Consider the following 18,312-nt stretch of genomic DNA (forward strand, 5'->3'; position numbering starts at 1 on the left):
GAAAACATTTGTGGTCTTTACAATAGGTCACAGATACATCCATTCTAATTTAATTTAATTAATTTTTAACATTGTAATTTTGCCATGTAATGGTCGATCAGTTAACAAGCATCAGTTATTAGGAAAAACAATCCAAATGAATGTCACTAGTGGCACTTTCAGCAGGCACTATCTTTATCAGGCAGGGGGTGTAATCAACTATGGGTTTTGCCTCTGAGGGGGGTCAACTTAAAGACTTTCAATGGTCTTTCAAATGAAGTTGTTGAGACCATACTTCACTTCAGAGCTCCCTCCACGAGGAAACTGTATGCCCTGAATTGGACTATTTTCACTTTATGGTGCAGAAATTGCCAGCTAGACCCAGTTAACTGCCTGATCAGTTCAGTGCTGGAGTTCCTGCAGGAGGTTCCTCCACTTTAAAGGTCTACATGGCAGGCTTAGCTGCTTACCACACACCTTTGGGTGGTTAGTCACTGGGAAGAAACCTGCTGATGTCATGTTTCCTCTGTGGTACTTTAAGGCTGAGGCCTGCAAGTGGCATGAGGGTAACCAGCCTGGGATCTGGCCACTGTTGTGTAAGGTCTGCCTATGACTCTGTTTAAGCCTATGGAATCTGTTCCAGAAGAATGAAAAACAGTGTTTTCTCTGGTGTCATCTCTTAAGGATGGAGACCTTCATGCCCTGTCGGTTGCCCCATCATGCTCAAAGTTTGCACCTGGTATGGTCAAAGCCATTCTACACATAAGACTGAGGTAAGTCCCCACTAATGTGGCATGACTGATTGTGCTGCAGGCTTTTTGTCCTCCCCTTCTGGACATCAGACCAAGAAAAACTAAATCTGCTATGCCAAGTTAAAGGTCCCATATTGTACACCTTTCTGGAGTTTTATTTTAGGTTTGATGTCCTTAAGAATATATATTTGCGATATAAGTACCAAAAACCATCTCAATATATTTTTACAGCTCTTCTCTCATGAGCTCTGGTAAAAACAGGTAGATTTGGCCTGTCTAATTAATATTCATGAGCCTCTCTTCTGATTGGCCTGTTGTTTTCTGAGTGACACACGGCTAGGCCAATCACAGGTAACTAGGGTCATGTAGGGCCTAAGCTGGAAGCAAAACAAACCAGCACAGATTCGGCTAGTGATGGGAAGTTCGGATCATTTTACCGACTCGGACCTTTGAGTCTTGTTCAGCAAAATTAACAAATCTTTTTTCGAGTCATTTCGTTCATTTTAGCAAAATATAATTCAAATGTTACGTGTTACTTTCCAAACACATCTACTAATGCAAACGTTTATCACACTACAAACAATACAAAACTATGCTATAAGAAACAGAAAATATTATTTAATTGTTTACCTGGGTCTTTAGTCTACGATTAGCGCACCACCTCTTATCTGACAAGTGTTCGGGTTTGAGTCGTTCGTTCATCACGTGACAGCCCCATACGCTTAACCAATGCAGCCTGAGCCGGAAAGAGAATTGATTAGTTCTTGATCGAGTCTCGGGTTTGAGTCGTTCGTTCTTTTGTCACGTGACCACTTGCCGGATCAGTACATATCAAATAGGCTACCATAAAGTAAAACTGTATTTTTTGTATGTTGGATCATATTTAAGAATTATCAAAAAATTATCAAAATGTGTAATAAGCATTTTCCTAGAAATAAAAATGGTCTGTTCATTTTTTTGAATGCAAACATGCCTTTAAGCATGTTCTAAAATATAGCCACAGTTTTATTTTAAAGCTTATTTATTTTTATTTATTTAAAAAAGGCCTAGCTTGTTGTGCTAATATATATATATATATATATATAAATTTTTTTTTTTTTTTTTTTTTTTTTTTTTCATTGTTTAAATTCATTTGGGATTAGTTATTCTCTTAGCTAGAAAGCTTTTTTTTGGCACAAAAGTGTTATTTATTTTAAAGCTTATTTATTTTCTTTATTATTAAAAAAAGCCTAGCTTGTTGTGCAGTATTTTGTTTGAGTTTTTTAAGGCTCTGTGGCTTTAGTATATTTAAATTTTCTTGTATTTTTTATTTAAATAGTTTAAATTCATTTTGGAATAGTTATCTTCTTTGCTATAGCTTTTTCTGACACAAAAATAAACAATAAAAAACAATTCAGGAGTGTGTACAGAGTGTTAATGTCTAAAGTGCCATAGGTTACAAAAGTATAGTAAGTAACACTATAGTCCAATCTAAAGGGTTAACTCAAAAGACATAAATACAACAAGGTATTGTATTTTATGAAGATTAGACTAAAAAAATAAAAATAAAAACAAAGCATAACAAGTCAAGTCTGCTTTATTGTCAATTCTTCCACATGTACAGTACATACATACAGAGAACTGAAACTGCGTTACTCTCAGACCCTTGGTGCATACAGTTAACATTAAACACTGACAGTAGACGTTCAAATACAGATAAATACAGTTTAAACATATGTACATACAACTATACAGATATACAAATGAGGACGTTTGTAGAAAAATAAAAAAGAGATAAAGTGGCATAAGGCATTTGATGAACGTGATGAACGAACGACTCAAACCCGAGACTCGATATAGACGAACTAATCAATTCTCTTTCCGGCTCAGACTGCATTGGTTAAGCGTATGGGGCTGTCACGTGATGAACGAACGACTCAAACCCGAGAATGCTGTGCAATGCGCATGCGCGACTGAACAAATCACTCCCCGAGACGACTCGTTCTTCCCGAGTCACATTAAAGATTCGTTCAAAATGAACGAATCGTTCAAGAACGACCCATCACTAGATTAGGCTTCATAAGGAGCTTAAAATATCATCTTGTTGTGATGTTGGGTGCCAGAATCGATGTAATACAGCCTCAAATTAGAAATTTAATCGCATACCGTCTGCCACTGCCAGACAAAAAACTGACTACAGCTGTGGTTAAACATGATAAAACGAGCGGACTGGACGCAAACCATCATCAAAAATGCTCACGTTAGTAACACACGCTTCTTATCAGAAAAGGTTCAATAAAGTATTGTCTTTTGTTGTTATGGGCAAGTCTGAAGATTTCTTGCATCTCACGACTGTCATGTATGAAATAATATCTGTGTGCATGTGTGTAAAACAACAAACTGACGATTTATATATAATCATTTGTAATTGTATATACATTGTTGTGATTAATTGTGGCTGGAATAATAATGTAGCTGTAAAAATAGTTGCCTGCTGAAATTGAAATGTATTTACATCTTCATAATGACTAGATAGATACGGTGAGTTTGTCTTTAATATACATGTTAGACGTGATCCACCTCATATAGATATCGTACCTCAAAGTGATGATGTTACTGCTCGTTTCCTTGTATCGTGCATGCTGCTTATTACTGATATTAATTATATGGCTCTGCGTTATCGTCTGGGCAGAACTATTGTTCCAGCCACCAAAGACAGATTCACAAATAACCTGCCTGATTTATCTCAACTGCTCTGTGTACCCATAAATACACATGAACTAGACGAAATGACTAGCAACATGGGCACTATCTTCTCTAATACATTAGAAGCTGTTGCCCCCCTCAAATTGAAAAAGTTTAGAGAAAACCGTACTGCGCCATGGTACAACAGTTATACCCATTCTCTCAAGAAAGAAACTCGTATTCTTGAGCGTAAATGGAGAAAAACTAACTTGGAAGTTTTTAGAATTGCGTGGAAAAACAGTATGTCCAGATATAGACAGGCTCTAAAAGCTGCCAGGGTAGAGCATATCCGCAAACTCATAGATAATAACCAAAACAATCCAAGGTTCTTATTTAGCACAGTGGCTAGACTAACAAATAAACAGACACAGCCCGATCTAAATATTCCCTCACAGTTTAATAGTAATGACTTTATGAATTTCTTTACTGATAAAATAGATAACATCAGAAATACAATAACAAATGTAGATTCTACTGCGTCTAGTGTTTCAGCTTCATTCATCGCACCCGAAGAAAAACTGCAGTGCTTTACAACTATAGGACAGGAAGAGCTAAATAAACTTATCAGTGCATCTAAACCAACAACGTGTTTATTAGATCCTGTACCTACTAAATTACTGAAAGAGTTGTTACCCGTAGCAGAAGAACCGCTTCTCAATATTATTAACTCATCGTTATATTTAGGTCACGTCCCAAAACCATTCAAGCTGGCGGTTATTAAGCCTCTTATTAAGAAACCACAACTAGATTCTAATGAACTGGCAAATTACAGACCCATTTCAAATCTTCCGTTTATGTCTAAAATTTTAGAAAAAGTTGTGTCTGCTCAATTGTGCTCCTTCTTGCAAAAAAATGATCTCTATGAAGAATTTCAGTCAGGTTTCAGGCCTCACCATAGTACAGAAACTGCACTTGTTAAAATTACAAATGACTTACTTCTTGCTTCAGATCAAGGCTGCATCTCATTGCTAGTATTACTTGATCTTAGTGCTGCGTTCGACACTATAGTGTCACGGTTCATAGAATCACTGTCTCAGCCTGCTTGTCTGTTTTGGTGTGTGTGTGTGGTTGAGTGGGTGTGGCCAGCTCGTGATTATGGGCTGAGCGGCTCCAGCTGTTACTCATCAATGGGGACTATTTAAGATCAGCTAACGCATCTCTCACTGTCAGATCCTCAGTTTCTATGTGTTCCTGTGCTGCCTCTTGTTTGTTTCCTGGAGTGTTTCCTATCTCCGCCCTGACTTCGGAGTATTCTACAGTCCTGTCTCCGCTCTGACTTCGGAGGATTCTACAGTCCTGTCTCTGCTCTGACTTTGGAGGATTCTATAGTCGGATCTGACTGCTCATTGCGTCCCTGCGCCGTCTCCAATCAACGCTGTGCACGAGCTCAGTTGCCACTTGTGACTGTTTGCTTGATAATAAACTGTGATTATCTGCTATTGAATCCTTCTCTTGATTTCATAACATATAGACCATGATATACTCTTAGATAGATTACAAAACTATACTGGTATTCAAGGGCAGGCTTTAAGATGGTTTAAATCCTACCTGTCCGATCGCTACCACTTTGTTCATTTAAAAGGAGAGTCATCACAATTATCACCAGTAAAGTATGGAGTACCACAAGGATCTGTCCTAGGTCCTCTGCTATTTTCAATATACATGTTGCCTCTTGGTAATATTATTAGAAAATACGGGATTAGTTTTCATTGTTATGCTGATGATACTCAACTATATATTGTCACGGTTCCCACATCCACGGTCTCTCCTTGTCCCGTGGTTTGTCATGTGTGAGTGTGCTGTCCGTGTGGGGGGCGTGGCCGAGCCATCATCAGCTCACTTCCCTCAGCTGTGCCTCATCATCTGCGCCAACTGTAGCCCATTTCCTCTGCCATAAATACCCATCTCTCCTTCCTCTCCTCTGTCAGATCGTTCTTGATGTCTTCCTGCTACAGTGTTCCAGTCTTCACGTCATCATCTCGTCATCTGTGGTTCTGTTTGCTGTCGTGGATCGGAGTTCGTGTTGGTGTCATCGTGTCCTCGTCTCGTGTCTGGAGTTTCCCGGTCACCGTCTGTTCCTGTCTTCACCACCACTCCACCGCATAGCCCATCCAGTTCCTGTGTCACTCCATTACCTCAACCCTGTCGGTGTCTCACTTCATTATAGTAAATAAACATTGTTATTCACTTGCACACTGTTTCCTCATCTCTTCAGCCGATCATGACATATATCTCAACAAGACCAGATGAAACTTCTAAACTATCTAAGCTAATAGATTGTGTAAAAAATTTTACATTTACATTTATTCATTTAGCTGACGCTTTTATCCAAAGCGACTTACAATTGCTATATATGTCAGAGGTCGCACGCCTCTGGAGCAACTAGGGGTTAAGTGTCTTGCTCAGGGACACATTGGTGTCTCACAGTGGATTCGAACCCGGGTCTCTCACACCAAAGGCATGTGTCTTATCCACTGCGCCATCACCACCCAAAAAAATTTAAAAGATTGGATGACCAATAATTTCCTCCTATTAAATTCAGATAAGACAGAGATATTACTTATTAGACCAAAAAACAGTACACAGAATCTCTTGGATTAAAATTTGCAACTAGACGGATGTACTGTTACGTCCTCTAAAGTAAAAAATCTGGGTGTTATATTAGACAGCAACTTGTCCTTTGAAAATCATATTTCCCATGTTACAAAAACAGCATTCTTCCATCTTAGAAACATTGCCAAGCTTCGAAGCATGCTCCCTGTTTCTGATGCAGAAAAGCTAGTTCATGCATTCATGACCTCTAGACTGGACTATTGTAATGCACTGCTAGCTGGTTGTCCTGCATCTTCAATAAACAAGCTACAGATAGTCCAAAATGCAGCGGCTAGAGTTCTTACCAGGTCAAGAAAATATGATCATATTACCCCAATTATACAGTCTCTGCACTGGCTACCTATTCAGTTCCGTATCATTTACAAAATATTATTACTTGCCTATAAGGCCCTAAATGGTTTAGCTCCTGCGTACCTAACTCGTCTTCTACCACACTACAATCCAACCCGCTCTCTAAGGTCGCAAAACTCTGGACTTTTGGTAGTACCTAGGATAGCAAAGTCCACTAAAGGAGGTAGAGCTTTTTCACATTTGGCTCCCAAACTCTGGAATAGCCTTCCTGATAACGTTCGGGGTTCAGACACACTCTCTCTGTTTAAATCTAGATTAAAGACACATCTCTTTAGCCAAGCATTCACATAATGCATTTTATAATCTTGTAGTGCAGTTATATCTGATCAAATGTACATTATTATTATTCTTTAGCTTGGGTTGAACAAATAATTTTTGTTTAGATGGAACAGCAGCTACGCTAATTATGTCTCTATTTGTTTCTCTGTTGATTAACATCCCGTGGTAACTAGGAATGACAGAAGCTTCAGTCTGGATCCAACCCTTAAATGATCTGAGATGACCGAACACCTGAGAAAAGATAATGCCAACCCCTCAGAGGACTTCGGAGGATGCCAATGCTCAGGCAACATACAGAATTACCTAATTTTGCCATAAGTCAAACATCTTAAGATTCCACAATATATAAATTTTCCGTGTTACTGGTCAGAAATGGCATGGACACGATGCTGTCTGGGGGTTTGGCAAAAGGACGGTGGGCGGTGCTCGGGATGGTGACTGAAGGCGGTGACTGAGTAGATCGGACATCACATTTTTACATTTTTACGGCTCATGAAAAAACAGCTACTTTATGCAGGCTGTGTGCACTTTACTGTGGACTGACTGATTTGAAACTTCTAATGCAGTTACATAATAATTAATAATAATAATAAGCCCCTAGATCTCTGTTATCATGAAAAAAGCCAGGAAATTTCAGTTTTGACAATATGGGACCTTTATGGCACTGGATGCTTATGTTCACAGAGCTGCTCTATGGTGTATAACTGATCAATTTTTCATGTGCTTTGGAACATCCCCTAGATGAGGGACCCCAGCATCCAAGCAGAGAATGAGTAAGGTAGTCGAGGCTATCTCTCTAGCATATGAAGACAATGGACAGACTTCACCTTTAGCAGTCAGGGCCCACTTAACAAGAAGTATGGCAGCTTCATAAGCCTTATTGTCAGGGATATCCCTGCAAAATGTGTGTGATGCAGCGGGCTGGTCCTCACCTGCATCACCCTGCCATACTTCTTGCATGCCTGTGATCGAACTGCTTCAGCCAATCAGAAGCTGACATTGTTTGGTCCTGGTATGCTTTATACTTTCCAAGTCACAGTACATGTACCATGCCATTGGACTTATTACACACATGCTTCAAGACACAGTCACGTAGCATTCTCAAAACTTTGCTCCTTCAGACAAAATGTGTTCCTTTTCAGGGAGCTGTGGTTACAGTCGTAACCTGAGACACTCTGATTTAGATAGTAGTGACGTTCTGTTCCTACATCATTTAGAGAAGCGGGAAAGACTGTACATTATAGGCCAAGATTAATGTTTAACACCAAGAATTTCAAACATGAAAAGCAGCAAACATCCCTGAAATATGTAATAGGGATCATAAATGTAGTTGTTGTATAATTTAAACCGCTTGTCCTATGTGGAGTAGTTGGTACGCTGGACCTTATTTCAGTGTTTTGGGCCGTAGGCATGGAAACACCCAGTATGTTATAATAATGCCTTTCATAACATTAACAGTTTAATTTGTTGACATTTCTTAATAGTGTGAACTAACAATAAACAACCTCTTTACAACATTAATTAATCTCTGCTGGTGTTCCATTTGTACATTTACATTGTTTAAACATTTAAGTTGCTTGTATGATGAACAGCACTTTTGCATAATAAACAGCTGTTCATCATACAAGCAAGAGCCAATAAATATTACATCTCCAAAATAGCTCCAAAATATCTCGATACTACATCAGAGGTGTCCACTTCAGCTCCAATTTCTAGAAGAGTTATATTTAAACATGCATGAACCAACTACAGGTCCTTCTCAAAAAATTAGCATATTGTGATAAAGTTCATTATTTTCTGTAATGTACTGATAAACATTAGACTTTCATATATTTTAGATTCATTACACACAACTGAAGTAGTTCAAGCCTTTTATTGTTTTAATATTGATGATTTTGGCATACAGCTCATGAAAACCCAAAATTCCTATCTCAAAAAATGAGCATATCATCAAAAGGTTCTCTAAACGAGCTATTAACCTAATCATCTGAATCAACTAATTAACTCTAAACACCTGCAAAAGATTCCTGAGGCTTTTAAAAACTCCCAGCCTGGTTCATTACTCAAAACCGCAATCATGGGTAAGACTGCCGACCTGACTGCTGTCCAGAAGGCCATCATTGACACCCTCAAGCAAGAGGGTAAGACACAGAAAGAAATTTCTGAACGAATAGGCTGTTCCCAGAGTGCTGTATCAAGGCACCTCAGTGGGAAATCTGTGGGAAGGAAAAAGTGTGGCAGAAAACGCAGCACAACGAGAAGAGGTGACCGGACCCTGAGGAAGATTGTGGAGAAGGACCGATTCCAGACCTTGGGGGACCTGCGGAAGCAGTGGACTGAGTCTGGAGTAGAAACATCCAGAGCCACCGTGTACAGGCGTGTGCAGGAAATGGGCTACAGGTGCCGCATTCCCCAGGTCAAGCCACTTTTGAACCAGAAACAGCGGCAGAAGCTCCTGACCTGGGCTACAGAGAAGCAGCACTGGACTGTTGCTCAGTGCTCCAAAGTACTTTTTTCGGATGAAAGCAAATTTTGCATGTCATTCGGAAATCAAGGTGCCAGAGTCTGGAGGAAGACTGGGGAGAGGGAAATGCCAAAATGCCTGAAGTCCAGTGTCAAGTACCCACAGTCAGTGATGCTGGTGTTGGTCCACTGTGTTTTATCAAGGGCAGGGTCAATGCAGCTACACTGTAAAAAATTGCTGTAATTTTTACAGTAAATATTTACAATAGACTACTGTATTTTGAAATTTACAGCATTACAGGGAACATGCTAAATAATTGCTGTAAAATTACAGTAGTATCTACCATAATATAGTGTGCATGTTATTTAAGCAAGAATGTATTTTCCTATAGATTCTGGGAACATGATTATACAGTGATGCTACAGGATATCATGCATATTCTTTTTTTTTTTTTTAGTGTTGAAATCCAGTTTTGGAACTCAGTCAACTGTAATAAATACAGCCTTTTTAACAAAATATTTACACCATGTTGACTCTGACATATGATTATATAATGTACACATCTATTAGTTTAAAACTGTTTGCTTTAAAAAAAAAACACATGATTAGACAACTCGGCGGAGCGCAGTGCATGTGATGTCATTTCGTCATCAGCAGCGGACATCTTGGGACTTCTTAGGAGTCACGACTTCTGGCGCTCTTTTTTTCCTATTTCGCGCTCAACTCCTGCACGCTACGATAAAGAAGTTGGCAACACTGCGATTACCAGAGAAGAGGACCTCAAAAGAGTGAGAGTGAGTGAGGGAGGTGAGTGTAACAACTAATTCATGCTTCAGTTAAAACGTGAAATCCTGATACATCCAGTTATTGTTTTACCAGTAGGTTTTATGCAACTCGGCAACATTAGTGTTTCACTGGACTGTCAAGCTATTAACTAATTAGCATGTGTTTGTTTCGATGAAGATGCTGTTTTTTTTTTTTAAGTTTTAGTTTTGTTAATATCACTTATAAGGGTGTATGTAGTCAAATTAGTACTTTAGTTGTTCATTACAAAGTACATTGGAAATTACTGTGCACATGCTTTACTGCTGTGTATGTAACTTTATTAGCACTTTTTTTTTTATTGCAGTTGATGTTTATCTGTGAATTCTGTGAGAGCTGCACAATCCTACAGTTTGTGCAGCATATGAAATTGCATAGAAATGTGCCTAATTCACAATTTAGATGTGGTGTGCCTGATTGCCCACATGTTTTCACAAAGTTTTCTTCATTGAAGTCCCACATATACAGACATCACAAAGAACATCACACGTCTGCTAAAGAGATTCAGGCACAGATGTGTGATAAAACATTTAAATGCCATGTAGACTTTTGTGAAGTTCAATGTGGGACCCTAACACAGTTTTTGTCTCATTTGAAGAGCCACATTCAGTCAGGTCTGGAGATCCGGTGCCCATTTGGTTGCAACAGGACATTTAAGGTGAGATCTACATTCGCATCACATGAATCACGGACTCATAAAATGTGCTCTGTAAACCAATTGATAGAGCCTGCTATGGCCACGGAAACTCCCGTTTCTGATGTTGTGTCTGAGAGTGAGAGATCAGACGTTGTAGAGCACAATTTTCCTGAAGTTGTGGATGAATCTCTTTTTCTAAGAAATGTAACCCTTTTCTATCTGAAACTTCTATTTTTGCCACCTCTGTTCCTGTATTCCATTTCACAGATCTATTCTATATTCCTTCCATTTGTTATTGTCTCTGAACCTCTCCCTCTCTCTCTCCTTATTGGTAACCATAGTCTTTATTATATTTTAGTTTATAGTATTATAGTATCAGTGTCTTTATTAGTTAACATGAACTACCCATGAACCATGCTTTTACAACACTTATTAAGCTATGTCCTTCTGTATTTCTTTTACAGGTGAATCCATGACTCCAAGCAAGTGGATGTTATCAGTCGAAAGGGAAGTTGTCCTTGGCCCATGTTCAGAGGCATTTGTTGAGGGCCTGGCAGCATTGTTTGCGACCTATTACAACTTAAACCTTGCTTATGCGGATGAAGCTGCATGCACCCTCAAATTTATTCAGAGGTATGTCAGAGCATAAACTCCCAACAAAAAAATTATTGTAGACATTCAAATTTTCTTTACTTTTTTAGGTTTACAAGTTTGGATTTTTTTTTTTTTTTTTTTTGGAAAAGTTGTCAAACAGCAAAAAACTGAACACTGAATTTAGTACATGCAGCCAAAGTCCAGCAAAAATATTTTATCAAAAAAATATATTACAAAATATGCATCAGGGATATGGATTTCCATATTTTCCGACCTCTGAGGGATGACCCATGCGATTCGCGTAGATCTGAGGTTTTTTTTTTTTTTTTTTTTTTTGATGGGGTGGGGGTGTTGAAATCATGCAAATGGCCTTAAGCTATTACCTAAATAAACTGCTAAAGATTGTTTTCTAAAACATGGACTGAATTCACTCCTAGCCGCGCTTGGTTCGAGCCAATTTAAATTGCATTTGGGAACACAACATTTGTCATTAGAAACGCTTATAAATCTGTTGTTGTTTACTAAGAGAAGTTTCAGTGTCACATGATCCTTCAGAAATCATTGTAATATGCTGATTTGCTGCTCAAGAAACATTTCTTATTATTATCAATGGTAAAAATAGTTTTGCTGCTTAATATTTTTGTGGAAACGATACCACTCAAACATTTGTATAAGATTTAAAAGGGAGAGAAATTAATAATTTTATTCATCATGCATGGAAGTGATAAAAAGTGAATGAAGACATCTAAAATGATTTTTATTTCATTAAGTTTGTTAATGCATTTATTAATATTTTTGATAAATGCAGATAAATGTTGTTAATTAAACTTTACATTTATCAAAAAATCCTGAAAAAAATATAATGTATCACCATTTCCACACACAATATGAAGCAGCAAAATTTTCTACATTTAATAACAATCAGAAATGTTTCTTGAGTCAAATAAATTGTAATGATTTCTAAATTCTGCTTTGCATAACAGGAATAACTTTACATTTTGTAATATATTTAAATTGAAAACTTTTTTTTTTTACACCATAAAACTTCAGGTAACAAATTTCGTTACCTGAATACCTTAAGTTTTTTTTTTTATTATTATTATTTGTAATAATGTTTCACAATATTGCTGTTTTTTTGTTTTTACTTTATTTGTCTCTAGCTGATCACGTGCCTGATGCAAACCATATATATAGATATAGATATATAGGTGCTGGTCATATAATTAGAATATCATCAAAAAGTTGATTTATTTAACTATTTCCATTCAAAAAGTGAAACTTGTATAATGTATACATTCATTCCACACAGACTGATATTTCAAGTGTTTATTTCTTTTAATTTTGATGATTATAACTGACAACTAATGAAAACCCCAAATTCAGTATCTCAGAAAATTAGAATATTAAGTCACCTTTATTTATAAAGCGCTTTTAACAATACAGATTGTGTCAAAGCACTTAACAGTATCAAATTGGAGGATAGAGTGTCAGTAATGTATAATAATAAGATAACTCTTCATTAGTTGTCAGTTACAATCATCAAAATTAAAAGAAATACACTTGAAATATATCAGTCTGTGTGGAATGAATGTATACATTATACAAGTTTCACTTTTTGAATGGAATTGGTGAAATAAATCAACTTTTTGATGATATTCTAATTATATGACCAGCGATAAATACAATTAACTTAGTAAAACTATTGAAATATTTTCTTTGGCCCAAGCTCTTCAATAAATGAAATGTTAAGGAAAATTATATTCTAAAATGACACTTAAATTTATTTTATTCATTGAGTATATGCTGTTTTTTAAAAAACAATTGCTGTGTGTGTTTTTTTTCATAGAGGAATTGTGGGCATTAACCCGGAAACTGGATCAAAAGTTGCTGGAAAGAGAGACAAGAAAATGAAAGGAATGAACCCACATGTATGCACACTGCTACGGAAGCTAATGGACTTTGAATGGCTTACCATTTAAAAAAAAGTGTTCCAATGAAATTGAAGTGAGAGACTCTGAACTGATTGTCAAGTGCATGATTGATGTTCAAATTAATGTACATGCAATGTCTTGCCCCTTCATGGATTTGGCAGTTTAAAGGTAGGCACAGTTCAGACCCTTTCTTTTGTGTTTATTTAAACTTTGAGTTTCTGAATGAAGTTCAGTCACACTGGAGGGAAAGTCCCCCCCTCCCCAGGATAAAGCCTTTGGTTTAATGTGCAATCTCCATTTTTGTTTCTTATATTTTGTTTCAAATATGTTTTGGAAAATGGTGCATATGTTAAATGAACATCTATTGTACAATAAATTGTTACATTTATGAAAACCTGTTATTTTGAAAGGTTTATTCTTCACATTACACAATGAATTGACAAAGAATACTGAAAATGAGGAAAAAGTAGGTTTACACACCCTCACAGCAGTGCTAAATCTCAGCTATTTAGTGAACTGAATTTCACAACAAATGCACTAATTTACTGTAAAATGTATGTGCAGTGCAAGTTCACAGTTGCTCTTGTAATTTCAGTCACATTCGTAACCGTTGCTACTGTAATTTTACAGGGATAGCTGTAAAAAAAGCACCATAATTTTACAGCATATATACAGCCGTGTGCTGTAATTTTTACAGTACAAATGTAATTATTGATTTACAGTAGTCTTGTAAATTTACAGTCTTACTGGCAACCAAAATTGCCAGTAAGTTACTGTAAATTTTACAGGAAATTTTTTACAGTGTAGCTATCAGGAGATTTTGGAGCACTTCATGCTTCCATCTGCTGAAAAGCTTTATGGAGATGAAGATTTCATTTTTCAGCATGACCTGGCACCTGCTCACAGCGCCAAAACCACTGGTAAATGGTTTACTGACCATGGTATTACTGTGCTCAATTGGCCTGCCAACTCTCCTGACCTGAACCCCATAGAGAATCTGTGGGATATTGTGAAGAGAAAGTTGAGAGACGCAAGACCCAACACTCTGGATGAGCTTAAGGCCGCTATCGAAGCATCCTGGGCCTCCATAACACCTCAGCAGTGCCACAGGCTGATTGCCTCCATGCCACGCCGCATTGAAGCAGTCATTTCTGCAAAAGGATTCCCGACCAAGTATTGAGTGCATAACTGAACATAATTATTTGAAGGTTGACTTTTTTTGTATTAAAAACACTTTTCTTTTATTGGTCGGATGAACTATGCTAATTTTTTGAGATAGGAATTTTGGGTTTTCATGAGCTGTATGCCAAAATCATCAATATTAAAACAATAAAAGGCTTGAACTACTTCAGTTGTGTTGTAATGAATCTAAAATGTATGAAAGTCTAATGTTTATCAGTACATTACAGAAAATAATGAACTTTATCACAATATGCTAATTTTTTTAGAAGGACCTGTAATCAAGATCCTTGGGATCACTCCTTGAGATCACTTGAAACTTACAGGCAGGTGTGTTGGAGGTGAGTGACTATCCAGAAGACAATTTATACTACATTGTTTAGACCTATTGTACAGCACCTGGTTTCTACTACTGCTACACTGATAACATGCAGCTTTACTTTCATTTCAACCAAACCATCCAATGGTAGCTGCATGGATCTAGGACTGGCAGACAGACATGCATGGATGAAGGAACATGACCTCAACTTAATCTAGCAAAGACCAACATACTAGGGGGTAAAATCCAAAAACATTTGGTGATTTACAGTACATATACAGTAATATTTTAGAAAATATAAAACAGTGTTTATCTTAGCTCCCACACTGGGTCACTGAACTCCTGAAGTGAATCTCAATCGTTCAGAGAAGTCACTGTTACCACTGTGCTTTATGTATTTCTGCAGTCTTTCCTTTTCCTTGATAATGATTCTGGGTAATGTAGTTTCCTACTGGGTAATCATCTGGTGATAATGCACTTAATCCAGCTTCCACACACACTGTCATTGTAACGGAACTGTCAGACACATGTAAGTGTTGAAGCGAGTGAGTTTATTACAGGTATTCTCAAGAACAACAAAGGTGAAAGTCTTTGAGTGAGGCAAGTGGTTATTCTTGGTAGGAATGAAGGGAGTGAGCTGGGATTCTAAGTGAGCTTCTGTTCCTTGCAGGATCGTGACGAACAGGAATCCCGGAAGGCCAGTGTAATCCAAGAGTTCAACGCTATGATGGCAATCTGGAGGCGAGGAAGATGAAGAGGAGCAAAACAGAAGGTAAGTATAATCTGGTAAGGAATTCAGGTAAGTATACTCAGCTAGCAGCTTCTGTGAAACGTGGGTCCTTGTTGGGTCAACGTTGTTGCAACAGTGTTACTTCAAGAACGGACAATCGTGGTGACTGAGGTGAGTGCTTATATCCAGTTCTGAATGATGGTGACAAGGATCAGGTGCGCATGATTAGTGATGAAGTGCAGGTGAACGTGATCAGTGAAGGTGGAGACGGGCCATTCTGTGACAGTCATTTTCTAGTCTTATCGATGTTACCCACAAGACTGTTCAGATTCCTTTTTTCTTACCTGTGGAATTACTTACTCGTTTCATTTCCTCATTGTAACTCCTTTGCATTCCCCCATCAAGTGTCCCTCTGTGATTGTTCCAAATGCTCTATTGTCACTAATCTCCACCTGCATAGAAAGGACTGTTGTCACCAGTTAAGTGCATTTGATCTAGTTTTTCGTCTACTTACCTGCACATATCCTGCACCACCTACCTTCCAATAAACCATGCAATTGAGTTTAGTTGCCTCTGCCTATTTGTAACGTGACAGAAGTCCACTCCCTTATGTTGAACTCAGAAGGTATGGATTTTATCACTTTGGGATTTAACCTCATCAGCCACAACCACACAACCACACAATTTCCTGGCTGGTGGAATAATCTTCCCACCCCTATCCGGAACGCCGGATCCCTGGCAATCTTCAAGCAACAACTGAAAACTCATCTCTTTCGACAGTACTTGACTTCATCGTAAACTCAAAAAAAAAAAAAAACTCTTTCCCTCTATCTTTCTCTCCGCTTACTAGCTTGTACTTATTTGAACAATGACTGAGACTTGGTGTTACGAGCACTTCCTCTGTCTGATTGCCTCTTCAAGATTAATCGCTTTTTGTATTCCCCAATTGTAAGTCGCTTTGGATAAAAGTGTCTGCCAAATGACTAAATGTAAATGTAAATGTAAACCAGGATTATCTTTTCTTTAAGGTACACATTTGTGAATTTTTACATCTGTCAAATGAAGTAAATTATGAGGATAATATTGCAATTGGTTTATTCAGTGCTGGCATTAACAAACCCTTCAGATCCCTCAATGCTGCCTGCCAATGGTCATCGAGGGACACTGTCAGTTTCTACAACTAGCTGTTAAACTGAATTGATCTTCCTTTATCGTGGGAGAAGTGGAGTAAGACATTGGCCACATCAATCCAGTCTCTACAAGACCTCCACAGTTTACTTCTGTCTTTCCGAGGCCTTAGACTCTGCTCCATTCCACCCGGGACTTTCAGAATCAGCTTCAGCTTCAGCTTCAGCTCCAGAACCCATGACAGAACCCTGCGTCATGACTGCCATGCCTCCCACAGACCACAAGCTCACCCTTATGCTTGCAACAAACAAGGACCCATCCATCCTAAAGCCAACATCAAGAGTCAGGTCTATCCCAGAGCCTGTGCAAGTAGTCACAAACCCAGTAGTCCCGAGTCTGGTGGTCCTGTCATGTGCTCATGGTGGTCATGGTCTCCAGACCAGTAGTCTCAAGTCACTACACTACACTATACTGCAAAAAAAGTCATATTAAGATGCATCTTGATTATTCACTGGTCTCACAGTAGTTTTGGCATAGTAAGGACTATTACATTAACCATCTAAGGGTAAACACTTAATGGGATATTTGGTAATAATTTGCAACAAAGAGAGAGAGTTTATAAAGTTTTGTAACAAATCCCACTGGAGGCAAGTTATAAGAACCCATGTGCAGTTTCATTCCATCCAACATGAGCAAATACAAAACAAAGATTAGACACTAACATGAGCAGACTTAACCATAGCATGAGGAGACTTGACCAAAACACTCATCCACAGCAGGTTACATACATTCAATACACAACAAACTAACACAGCAAACAAGAGGGCTTAAATACCAGACAAGGGAAACGCATGACAAAACTAACCAATGAGAACATGACACATGCAACCAAGGAACCAATCAGAACATAATAGTCTTGTTTGAGATTAACTATACTAGCCTGTGACTCATTTTGCAGCACAGGTCACATATGGCAAATCATAGAAATATAGCAAGCTGGCGAGAGTAGCCGCTTTCAGTCGGGGCGGAATTAAAAGACGGAGACGTCACTTTCTGCTCCCGGTAGTGATGCTCTCACAGTGTTTGCATACTCTTATCACAGTTAAAGTGAATTAAATGCAATATTTTTCAAATAGACAGAATTGTTTTTATGAGCAACAGAAACACTTTTTATATACTGATTAATACAGCGCCATCTGTTCAAGAATAAAGTTCAACATAAACATATTTAGTCTTCTTCTCCATTTTTAGTGTATCCTTGGCAGAGTTTGAGTCGGTTACACGTTTTGAGTCGGTTTCAGTGCTTTCATGTGTACGCAGATGTCTTGAGACAATGCTTTTTTTTAGAACGAGGAAACAAAAGATTGGATAGTGAAAGCTCTGGCTTCGTGTGAATGTGGCCACAGTCTTCAGTCTGATCACCTGCACCTGTTGTAATCAGCACCTCAGGCACTCTATTTAAATCCTACCATCAAAACAGTAATTTGTCTCATTGGTTTTCACACAAATACTATACAGACTGTCCCATGTGGATTTTTACCTTCTTACCTGTGATTATCCTCATTGTGGTTTCTCCATCTTGTTGCCTCCTGTGATTGACAGTGGTCACCTGTTCACTCACCTGCATTCCAGTTTACCATTCTCATTCAATAAAGCCAGCTTCTGAGTTCATTTTCTGAGCTCATCACAGAAGACCTGACCCAACATGAAGTCAGCAGGATTTTCCTATGTCACCCTGATATTCCCCTACTCTCCATCCAACAAAACATCCTTTGTAAGACTATGTGAAGGTGTTCCTTGACATTTGCCT

At 38.1% G+C, this 18,312-nt stretch overlaps 1 protein-coding gene and 1 long non-coding RNA gene across 9 annotated transcripts in view; one reads left to right on the forward strand and one right to left on the reverse strand.

Moving 5' to 3' along the window:
* Positions 1-18,312, reverse strand: part of LOC306883954 (neurexin-1a-like) — a gene marked incomplete at both ends in the record, with an annotated part of 389,273 nt that overhangs the window by 342,782 nt on the left and 28,179 nt on the right. The window lies entirely within an intron of this gene.
* On the forward strand, positions 9,821-13,546 carry LOC306883956. The gene is made up of 4 exons (XR_013785399.1): positions 9,821-9,969; positions 10,583-10,642; positions 11,086-11,254; positions 13,062-13,546. It is a non-coding gene; the product is annotated as an uncharacterized lncRNA (long non-coding RNA).

This window comes from Barbus barbus (assembly GCF_936440315.1).
Source record: "Barbus barbus genome assembly, chromosome: 18".
NCBI classification, from domain to species: domain Eukaryota; kingdom Metazoa; phylum Chordata; class Actinopteri; order Cypriniformes; family Cyprinidae; genus Barbus; species Barbus barbus.